Source organism: Orcinus orca, chromosome 5 (assembly GCF_937001465.1).
Source record: "Orcinus orca chromosome 5, mOrcOrc1.1, whole genome shotgun sequence".
NCBI lineage: Eukaryota > Metazoa > Chordata > Mammalia > Artiodactyla > Delphinidae > Orcinus > Orcinus orca.
In genome coordinates this window covers 123,302,401-123,314,518 of record NC_064563.1, presented here as the reverse complement: position 1 = coordinate 123,314,518, position 12,118 = coordinate 123,302,401, and the positions used below count along the sequence as shown (strand labels likewise).

At 43.4% G+C, this 12,118-nt stretch overlaps 1 protein-coding gene across 6 annotated transcripts in view; it reads right to left on the bottom strand.

The window, feature by feature from the left end:
• Positions 1-12,118, bottom strand: part of CHODL (chondrolectin) — a 523,451-nt gene that overhangs the window by 440,089 nt on the left and 71,244 nt on the right. The gene's annotated exons all lie outside the window — the stretch shown is intronic.

Below are 12,118 nucleotides of genomic sequence, written 5' to 3'. Positions count from 1 at the left end.
ACAGATTTTAAGTGTGTTGTTTGAGTTTTAATAAGTGTATACAACTGTGTAACCATCCCCTCTTTGGGCCCCTTTCTAATCTCTCCACTCTCCATTTCCTTTCCACTGTTCTGATCTCTATCACCGTAATTTGCATTTGCCTGACTTAGAACTTGACATAAATATTATTCTACAGGATGTGCTCATTTGCTTCTGGCTTTTTTCACTCAGCCAGCTGCTCTGAAATTCATCTATATTAATGCAGGGTTCAGTAGTTCATTCCCTCTTTTTTAGCTGACTAGTCTTTGGTGTGTATTATAATTTGTTTAGCCATTCATCCTGTTGATGGACTTTTGAGTTGTTTCCAGTTTAAGGTTATATGAATAAAGCTGTTGTGAATATTTTTAAGTTGGCCTTTAAAAGGGTATTAAAATAATAAAGTATTCAAAATTACTCATGGTTAGCACTATGAATCTGAATTTTGTTTTTAATTATCTTTTTTCCCACAAATGATTTTTAAAGTAATTTATATACCTTGTGGTAATAATTTGAAACTAGGAAACAGTTGTTCAAGAGATAAGAGGAAGATTACAAAATAAGGGATGTTTGAGCATTGAAACATTTAATGGGTTGCAAAGAATACTGATCGTCCTTGAAGGTCTCTTCAAAGTCTAACAGTCTAAGACCACTTTGTTTTCCAGAAGAGGCAATGAAGACCAAGAGAGTCTGGTTTGGAGAAAGTACTGGAAAGAGCGCCAGACCACAAATGAAGTTGTTCTCCTGTTTAGCTTTAACTGCTTTGTGATGTTAAGGGAAATTAATCACTTAAATTTTTCTAAGCCTGAATTCACAAGCTAGAGCCAACAGTTGGTAAAATGTAAGCCTTCTGCTTCATCATCTTTGTTCCTGCACAGGTTCTGAGCCTTCTCAAGAATTTTCAAAGTACTTGTAAAATGATTTGTTCGCCCTCATTTTTAAATGTCATTACAGGACCCAGAATTCTTTGTAGGTGTCTTAGAGACTGGTAAGTAGGTGTGAGTAGGATGAATAGAAAGGAGGGGGAGCTGCAGGCAGAACGGCTTTTAAATCATTTATATATTGGTGTTCTAAATTATTAATTAAAAGGTTTTAAAAGGTTTTATCTTTGGAATCTGATCTAGATGATGTCTTAGATCCCTTGTAAAGTTCCACACGACTTGCGAGTTTACATCAGTGTATTTTTCTTTGGAGGGGTAGGGGCGACATGTGCTCTGCATCTGAATCCCATTCCAGTGTTCAAATGGCACAGACCACTTTTACCTGTGGAAGCAAAAACTTCACCCAACCTCCCTTGCAACTTGGACACTGCACCCTAATTGGCGAAGCAAAGAAACTGGGTAGGAGAGGATCCACGCTGAGAGCAGCAGCGTCTAACTATCACTAGGGGAAACATCTGGTATAGCCAATGGGGACAACAGGTAAGCTCCTAGCATCTGGTGTTAAGTAGCCATTGCTCTGAGAATTTGGCCATGAACCTATTAGCCGATGGAATCACCTTTGTTGCTGCCTGGTTTCCAAGCTTCCTGGGCAATCTCTACCCATTGAATAAATTCCTTTTCAGCCTAAATCAACCAGTTGCCTTCTCTGGCTTGCAACTGAGAACCCTGTTACACCTCATTTCAGTGCTCTCCCACTCTGAGAGCTTACAGAATTGGTTTCTAAAAGTGAACTGCTGAGAGCCACCACATAGCTGAACTATCCCTCAGGACCACATGGTCTGCCTTGGGTTAGCTGAAACTGATGCGAAGGTTCTAAAGAGAAATTAAATCTTTTGGTAATGTAGATGTCTGTTTTCCTGTTTTGTTTTGTTTTGTTTAAAGGAATTTTGCCTTTTTTAAAAAAATTTTATTTATGGCTGTGTTGGCTCTTCGTTTCTGTGCGAGGGCTTTCTCTAGTTGCGGCAAGTGGGGGCTACTCTTCGTTGTGGTGCACGGGCTTCTCATTGCAGTGGCTTCTCTTGTTGCGGATCACAGGCTCTAGGTGCGTGGGCTTCAGTGGTTGTGGCTCGCAGCCTCTAGAGCGCAGGCTCAGTAGTTGTGACTCGTGGGCTTAGTTGCTCCGCGGCATGTGGGATCTTCCCGGACCAGGGCTCGAACCCGTGTCCCCTGCATTGGCAGGCGGATTCTTTTTTTTTTAATTAATTTATTTTATTTTTGGCTGTGCTGGGTCTCCGTCTCTGTGCGAGGGCTTTCTCTAGTTGCGGCAAGCGGGGGCCACTCTTCATCGCGGTGCGCGGGCCTCTCACTATCGTGGCCTCTCTTGTTGTGGAACACAGGCTCCAGACGCGCAGGCTGGCTCAGTAATTGTGGCTCACGGGGCTAGTTGCTCCGCGGCATGTGGGATCTTCCCAGACCAGGGCTCGAACCCATGTCCCCTGCATCGGCAGGCAGATTCTCAACCACTGCGCCACCAGGGAAGCCCTGTTTTCCTGTTAAAAGTGTTCATTGTTCATTGGTGGGGTGACTTTGGAGCACTTCTCTCTGTCCTCCACGAATTACTGTAAGTGCTCACAGTTTGTATCTACAAGGATCTTGCAGGAAGTGATCTAATACAAACCAGTGATGATCATAACTTTAGCTCTGAGCTTGGCCTGTGTTCTCCCTGGTCATACGAAATGACCCCGGCACAGTAAGCATATGTTGAATGAAGGAGTGAATAAGACTTCAGAGGCAGCACCAGGATTGCATGTTCTCTATGTCAGTAGTTACAAAAAAAAATGTCTAAGGCCCTCATCCAGTGACTGAATACTGCACATTCTCTTCACATACCCCACTCTCCACAACATTGTGACTCTATTTTAGGCCTTTGATGACTAGTACTTATTCTGTCTCTGTTTCTCCTCCAAACCAGTAGTTCTCTAACTTTGAGCTTCATGAAACATACGTCACGTGGCTGCACATCCAGAGTTTCTGAATCAGTAGATCAGGGTGGGACCCAAGAATTTCATCTAACGAAGTCCCAGGTGCCGCTGATCCTGCTTTTTTACACAGCACTTTGCAAACCACCGCTCCAAACCATCCGCTGCCCCAGAGTTTACTTCCCAAAAGATGTGATATTACTATTGTACTTCCTTCCTCAGCCTTTTATAGGTCACCACTGCCTAGAGAATAAAAATCAATCCTCACAGCTCAGCATTAAAAGACTTCACCATTGGGTTCCCACCTATTTTCCATTTTAATTATTTCATCAAATTGAGATTGTGTTCCAGGAACTCTTAACAAACCCTGTAGGCTTTGGGTCTAAGAGATATAAAAGCCAACAGAGCTATATTGGCCAACTGAAAAGGATTCTGCCCAGCAATTAAATAAGGATTGAAAAAGGTCCACTGGATTTAGCAACTAGGAATTCAATGAGAACAGTTTTACTGGAACTATGGGAGCAAAAGTAGATCATAATGATTTGAAGTGTGTGTGGGCAAGTAGGATAGTGGATTTGGGGTATGAGCTCTAAAAAGTCTAACCATAAAATAAAGTTGAGGAAGTCAGGATGGTGGGTCCAAGGTTTTTGTTTTGTTTCAAGTTGGGGAGTATCAATACTTAAACATGAGTAAATACTGAGAAGACAGATCTAGTGGAAAGGCTAAAGATGGAGAGGCTGCAGTAATCAAAGGAGTAAAGTACTGAAGAGGCAGAACAATGTGGCACACCTAGAATGAATTGTCTTTGAAGAGGCCAAGGATCATCTCAGGCTTTGATATTGGACAGACGGTAAAACTGCAAAACAAAGTATTTGAAGGAGATTCGTTGGAGGGTAAGTTGAGAAAGTGCCTACCTGGCTGTTTCTATTCTCTATGAAAGAAAAGGAAAAGATGATGGGGTCAGAAGCTCAAGGGAAGGGGTGAATAGCTGCTTCTTGAGGAATGAGAAGAGTCCTGGCTACAACTGGAAGGGTTGCCAGACTGTTTAGATGAGGTGGAGATTGGCACCCATGACTCACCATTGATTGAATTTCTCTAAATTTGCATTCAGATTTTGTTACTGTAAATACCTACAGAGATGGAGTATTTTTGCAATTGGAGTAAACTAAACTGAGAGCACTACTGAAAATAAATCAGAATCTGAAACTCAGATAAATTTGTGGCTCAAAAATTCACAAAACTGGGCTTCCCTGGTGGCGCAATGGTTGAGAGTCCGCCTGCCGATTCAGGGGACACGGGTTCCTGCCCCGGTCTGGGAGGATCCCACATGCTGCAGAGCGGCTGGGCCCGTGGGCCATGGCCGCTGAGCCTGCGCGTCCGGAGCCTGTGCTGCGCAACGGGAGAGGCCACAACAGTGAGAGGCCCGCGTACCAAAAAAAAAAAAAAAAAATTCACAAAACCCTACCCAATAGATAAAATTTCAAGTGTGTGGAAAATGAGAAATTTGAAAAGATCCTATAAATAGTATGTAGGAAACGAAATGAATTCTGTAGCTTTAATTTAAGCAATAATTTCCAAGCAATTATTTTCACTTGTCCTCTCAGTAATTGGTCTTACAGGCAAGAGTTGACTAAGGCTGTTTTGAAGGGCAAGCCCTTATAGGTCAGTTGGTATCAAGCTTCAGCAGAGGAAGGTGGGGAAATGCGAAACCTAGATAAAAGGAGGTTTATGAGAGGCCATCCGTACACAGAACGTGGAAGAAAGCCAGGGCATAGCTAAACACTGAGTTTCAGATCTGTAACTTCAAAGCAAAGAAAAGGAGAGGTAAAAGGAGAAGGGCTCTTCTGGGGGAAAGAGTTAACTGAAATGAAAGTGATGACGGCAGAAGAGGAAGTTTTAATGAGCAAGGCCATTGCTCTACTGAAATTCGGGAACTTGGGGTCTAGCCCTCCTCTGCCACTCCTGGTCTCCACTCCACCTCTCTTAGCCTCTGTTATCTCGCCTGTCAAAAGTAGACTTGAACATTGTGATCTTTAGGGGAACTTCCAGCTCTTACACTCTGTAAGGATAATGAATTTTAAGAAACTTGCAAGGGAAAATTTCCTCGGCCTCTGCATGAACAGCAGAACTGAGCTGAAAGGACATAAAGGAAGTGTGGTTTCATGAAGAAGGAACAGTGAGGTGCTTTTACAACAAGATATTTCTATGACCATCTGAAAAAAAAGAAGAGACGGCGGAATGAACATGGCTCATAAACAACTCTACCATTCTCTAGGTACTCTTTGTGGAAAGGAAAAAAGGACAGTAAGTCTTGACACCTCATCACTTTCCCACATTCTCTTATCAGGGAGAAGTATTTGGGGAGACTGTTCTCTTAGGAGTGACAGTGGGGCTGTTCTCCCACACAATCAGAAGCTGGGTCACCCCAAGCACAACTCCTAAAGACTGGCTCAGACATTTCCACCTGTGAATGGAAAATGAAAAATGTAAAGTCAGTGCAGTAAGCTGTTTGGTAGGACATGATTTCTTCAATTAATAGAACTCCTTTATTCTGAGATTACTTCTTTCCTATTATGGGAGCAGAAAATTGTTCTTTCCTTCATGAAGTGATAACAGTAGATGATTGGTTTTCATTTTTATTTATTTGTTTGGTTTTGAGTCCTTACTGGTAAAAATTAAAACCACAATCTTATGTTGGTGCATTATTCAGAGCTCTGCAGAGAAACAAAACCAATACGGATAGGTAGATAGGTAGCTTGGTAGGTAGGTAGGTGGACAGACAGAGAGATGGGGTGGGGAAGGGGTTGATTGATTTTAGGGAATCGGCTTACTCAATTGTGGGTGCTGCAGGCTGGAAACTCTGGCAAGAGTTGATGTTGCAGTCTTGGACCTAAAAGCAGTCTGGAGCCAGAATCCCTTCTGCTTCAGGGAAACTTAGTCTTTTCTCTTAAGGCCTTCAATTGATTGGGTGAGGCCCACCCACATTAGGGAGTTATGGAGCATAATCTGCTTTGTACAAAGTCTACTGACTCAAATATTAATCATATCTAAAAACTATTTTCACAGCAACATCTAGACTGGTGTTGAAACAACTGGGCACAAAAGCCAAGGCCAGTTAGCACATAAAATTAATCATCACAATGGATTCACATGTTTATTTTAATATTCCATGAATTTAATAAGTCTGGAAACCATGGATCCGGCGTTACCTCATCCAGGCATCTGCCTCTAAGCAGCACTACCCCAAACCCCTCAGCTCAGGTCTCTGATTTCCAGAGAAGGAAGTGTACTCAAGAGGTTCTTGTACTATTCTGAATTTTTCCATGTGTTCTAAGAGGGCTTAGAGGAACAGCTTTTCATCATTTTTTAAATAATCCTTTGTGTAAGAAAGACAGTTATCTAATTCTCTTTTTTCTCTTAACATGGTGTTGGTCTTAAATTATTTGAAGACCGAGTTTTATACAAAAAGTAAAAGATGTATATGGCCCCTAGTAGATTCAATACGCAGTGATTTTAGATAAATCACTGAAGGTTTTATAACATTGAATATTTGGTGTACCGCTCTTACTCTCCTTGCTCTCTCCTACCTCCACCCCAAAAATAACTCTCCAGACAGTTATTCTGCATCAGAGAAAGATATCACTCAATCTCAACCACCACCAGCCCAAAGAGCACATTCTTGAGGTAAATGTACACAGTGCTGGGTGGGAGAAGAGCTCAGGAGTGCCCCACGACTAACCGGGTAAATAACTAAATTGCTGGCTAGCTCGTTTCGGGGAGTTGGCTCCCTTTGTCCTGATCAGATAGCTCAGAGACTAGGAAGGGCAGCATCTGGGCCCCCTGCTGAGTTTCTCCCCACTGTTGCTGCCACACTACTTCTCACAAACGCACCCCAAAAAATGTGGGGTCCTGGGCACTGCTGCTGCCCTACAGAGATCGGGGAGCTTCCCTCACTTAACAGAAAAGGCTGGAGGAGTTGAACTAGTGACATGCAAAACCCCATTTCCTTTGCTTCTTCCACCTCTTCTCATCCTCATACCTGTTCGAACAAAGTCCAAGCCAGCAGATTTCATGTCCTGCAGGGCTCTGCTGCCCTTCGTCAGAGTACAGATGGAATTTCTCTCCCAGATCGAAACAGATGGGGCTCATCTCGGAGAACAAGTGAACCAGCATGTAAGATACATAAACGTCATAGGAGACCACTAAATATGTGGTGCTAAAGGGGACTTTGAGAGTCTCATAAGTTTTATTTGATTTGCTCTTGTTTTATTTTACGAGAATGCTTTCTTCAAAAAAAAAAAAAATCCTTCAAGTACAACTAAGGTGTAATATATATGAAAGTTGAGCTGCTGCTGCTCTAAGTGAAAGACAATGGAGATTATCACAGCACAGCCCACTTTACATCCTTCTCAGTGACTATCACCCCAGTTCCCCAAAACTGCTACCATGAACCCTGAAAGCAGCTCTGAGTGACCTACAGGCCCTGGGTATCTACAAAGTGCCAATTAGAAAATGCTGATCTAGTCTCATCCCCTTAGCTGGCCTAAATTCCTTAAGAAGCTTCCAAACATTCTACAGAACTTTTTTTTTTTTTTTTTTTTTGCGGTACGCGGGCCTCTCACTGTTGTGGCCTCTCCTGTTGCGGAGCACAGGCTCCGGACGCGCAGGCTCAGCAGCCATGGCTCACAGGCCCAGCTGCTCCGTGGCATGTGGGATCTTCCTGGACCGGGGCACGAACCCGTGTCCCCTGCATCGGCAGGCTCTCAACCACTGCGCCACCAGGGAGGCCCTCTACAGAACTTTTTAGCCACAGAGGCAAAGACTGAACCGCAAATCTCCTGATTTCATTTCCAGAGCTCCCATGATATGATACCACATCTGTCTGGACTCCTAGTTTTTATTTCTCTGTCTAAAGGAATTGTAGGACATTTATCCACACTCTGAGGGACCACAGAAACAGCCAGGAGAGGAAAACAGAGGGAAAAGAAAAGCCAGGGTAAGTTTCTCCTGCTAGGCAATGCAAGATTTAGTCTGAACCGGGACAACTGCTAGTGAATCCAGAGGGTGCCTTATCTGTCCTCATTCTGGAAGGCAACCAGGATAGGCTACAAGAATAGTTCCCATCAGAGCCTGAAGACAGCAAGTGCCTTTCTTATATCAAAAAGGCAGTTTTAGCAAAACTCATTGCTATGAAATGTCAAAGCTTATAAATGCCCACTGCTTTACCTAGAAAATAAAGGGAAAAACATACTCCACAGCTCCTGACTGTTTCTTCAAAACAGAGGCGAAAAAGTCAAATATGATCACAGTCATATATATTCAAGGGACTGTGCACAGTGTGGGTGGAATTTCCTCTGTCAACAGAAGGAAATGGCAACAGTGTGTGCAAAGCCCCAAATGTCCTATATTAATTATATTTATTATATTATATTATAGTATATTACATTACATTATATTACATTACATTACATTATATATTACATTACATTACATTATATTAATCTCTTGTAGAAATGACATATTTCTGTACCATACCCTAGAACCATTGAGAAGAAGGCTAACATGGGACCAACAAGGAAGCTCATTATGAAGCCTAATTCCAATCTCATACCTAAGTGAATTTGAAATGGAAACCTAGTTAGCTACAAAGAAACTTTAGAACAAGATCTGAAACTGTTAGTTAAATAACCCTCTTCTTACTCATTACCAGTAACTTACTGCTCATTAGAAGTAAAAGGAGGACCTATCCAATTACTCACTGCTCGGGACTGCTGGAAAGCAAGAATCCCTGTCTGCTGCAGCCTGCAGCTTGGCCACACGTCTGGGTGTGCCGCCAAGTTCTTCTGACCAGTCAACTTAGGTAAAATCTCATGACTGGAGATACTAGAAGTAGCACCAGCAAAATGACCTAAGAAAATGCACAAAGTTTATGTTGCCCTTTTTCCTTTCCTTCTGGAACAATTCAGTCTAAGAGCTATTAGCTGGGACAAACAAGGGTGGTGTCCACAGGGGTGTAGAGGGGTAGGGCCACTGGTATGGGGTGTTAGAGTTGGAGCAGGTGGGGGGGTGCTCGTGCAGGCTCTCAGGCCGCCAGAGGGGTGAGGAGGGCACCCATGGGGGCATCAGCAGAGATAAGAGCCTGGATGTGGGGTGTCGGAGCCCCAGTGGGCTGAAGAGGGCACCTGCAGGGGGAAGAGTGGCAATGGAAAATTGGTAACACACACAGAGATTGATCAGATAAGTAAATATATTAAGGATAGGGCTTCCCTGGTGGCGCAGTGGTTGAGAGTCCGCCTGCCGATGCAGGGGACACGGGTTCGTGCCCCAGTCCGGGAGGATCCCACATGCCACGGAGTGGCTGGGCCCGTGAGCCATGGCCGCTGAGCCTGTGCGTCCGGAGCCTGTGCTCCGCGACGGGAGAGGCCACAACAGTGAGAGGCCCACGTACCGCAAAAAAAAAAAAAAAAAAAAAATATATATATATAGAGAGAGAGAGAGAGAGAGAGAGAGAGAGAGAAAGAGAGAGGATAATGGGAGCCTGGTTTCTCATTCCTGAAGGAGTTACAAGTTGGAAAGGGAAAAAACTAGAAGGATCCCTGTGGGTTTGACTAGAATTGAAGATAATGAGGTAAACTCATCATTTTCAAATAGATATGTGCATACATGTATATATATACATACATGCACAATCAAACATACCATGTGTGCTTGTCCACTGAGAGAGTCTGGGAGAGTGACCTCCAACAAAAGCAGTGGGTACACATAGAACTCAAATCTTAGTTTCTAAAACCACTCTCCACTAAATCAGCACCCTTTAGGGAACTGATTGATTTTAGTGCTGAGGCAGGGAGAGAACAAGATGAGTCTTTTTGTCCCCAAAAAGTCCTCAAAACATGATGTGGACATGTCAAAAGAACACAGAAGCTATGTTGAAGGGGCTCCATTGACCAAATGGGAGACAATTTAAGTATCAAAATAGTGAATTAGTTGAATAAAATTTAAAAATATGTGTCCATACTGATTTTTAAAAATGAATAAATGGAGAGTTTGTCATGAGAGGTGGGAGAGTTATTAATGCCAAAATCTCAGCTCCTGTGCACCAGTGCCAAATCGAATCTCGGAGACAGAGTTTTGGGTGAAGTAGAAAAGAATAGCTTTATTGCTTTGCCAGGCAAAGCGGGGCACAGAGGGCTCATGACTGGAAAACTGCATGTCCCAACCTGGGAGGATTTGGTGAGGAGTTTTATAGCAATGGTTCAAGGGCAGGGTGGCTGATAAGATTTGAGTGTGTGCAGGGCCTGTACGCCTTTAATCTGGTCTCAGGTAATCTCTATTTTTTTTTTTTTTTTTTTTTTTTTTTTGCTGTAAGCGGGCCTCACTGTTGCGGCCTCTCCCGTTGCGGAGCACAGGCTCCGGATGCACAGGCTTAGCGGCATGTGGGATCTTCCCAGACCAGGCACGAACCTGTGTCCCTTGCATCGGCAGGTGGACTCTCAACCACTGCACCACCAGGGAAGCCCTCAGGTAATCTCCTGATGAGCTTCTCTGGTTCCTTTAATCTGGCCTCAGGTGGTCTTCTCTGGAATGAAGAATGCTAACTCCATTTGCTGGGGAGTTTTAGTTCTGTAAAGAGCTCAAAGATATTGTTATGTGTATACCTTGAGGCAGAACCAGGAACTTGCCCCAAGAATGCACTATTGTTTCTTTGCTGCTCCTCCCTTGTCTTGCATCCCCTCCCTTCCCTGATTAGCAACTGTTCGAACCTGCCCTTTGGGACTCAGGGAAGGTCATGGAGGCTGGAGTCTGTTCCTACAAACAAAGAATGGAGGACACAGAAAGGTTTCTGTGCCCCGGAGCCCCACAGGGTGCTGCTCAGTTTCATTACCTCATCTCAAATTATCTCCCCCTAGGGGGCTTCCCTGGTGGCGCAGTGGTTGAGAATCCGCCTGCCAGTGCAGGGTACAGGGGTTCGAGCCCTGGTCTGGGAAGATCCCACATGCCGCAGAGCAACTGGGCCCGTGAGCCACAACTACTGAGCCTGCGCGTCTGGAGCTTGTGCTCCACAACAAGAGAGGCCGCGACAGTGAGAGGCCCGTGCACCACGATGGAGAGTGGCCCCCGCTTGCCGCAACTAGAGAAAGCCCTCGCACAGAAACAAAGACCCAACACAGAAAAAATAAATAAATAATCTCCCTCTAAATAATTATTATTTACAAAGAAGAAAAACTTTAAGGCTCCACCTTAATCAAGTGATAAAGCAATGTCAGGAAAGGAGGCAAGAACATACAATGGAGAAAAGACAGCTTCTTCAATAAGTGGTGCTGGGTAAACTGGACAGCTACACGTAAAAGAATGAAATTAGAACACTCCCTAACACCACACACAAAAGTAAACTCCAAATGCATTAAAGACCTAAATGTAAGGCCAGACACTATTAAACTCTTAGAGGAAAACATAGGCAGAATACTCTATGACATAAGTCACAGCAAGATCCTTTTTGACCCACCTCCTAGAGAAATGGAAATAAAAACAAAAATAAACAAATGGGACCTAATGAAATTTAAAAGCTTTTGCACAACAAAGGAAACCGTCAACAAGATGAAAAGACAGCCCTCAGAATGGGAGAAAATATTTTCAGATGAAGCAACTGACAAAGGATTAATCTCCAAAATATACAAGCACCTCATGCAGCTCAATATCAAAAACACAAACAACACAATCCAAAAACAGGTGAAGACCTAAATACACATTTCTCCGAAGAAGATACACAGATTGCCAACAAACACATGAAAGAATGCTCAACATCATTAATCATTAGAGAAATGCAAATCAAAACCACAATGAGGTACTACCTCCCACCAGTCAGAATTGTCATCATCAAGAAATCTACAAAACAATAAATGCTGGAGAGGGTGTGGAGAAAAGGGAACCCTCTTGCACTATTGGTGGAAATGTAGATTGATACAGCCACTATGGAGAACAGTATGGAGGTTCCTTAAAAAACTAAAAATAGAACTACCATATGACCCAGCAATCCCACTACTGGGCATATACCCTGAGAAAACCATAATTCAAGAAGAGACATGCACCACAATGTTCATTGCAGCACTATTTACAACAGCCAGGACATGGAAGCAACCTAAATGTCCATCAACAGATGAATAGATAAAGATGTGGCACATATATGCAATGGAATATTACTCAGCCATAAAAAGAAACAAAATTGAGTTATTTGTAGTGAGG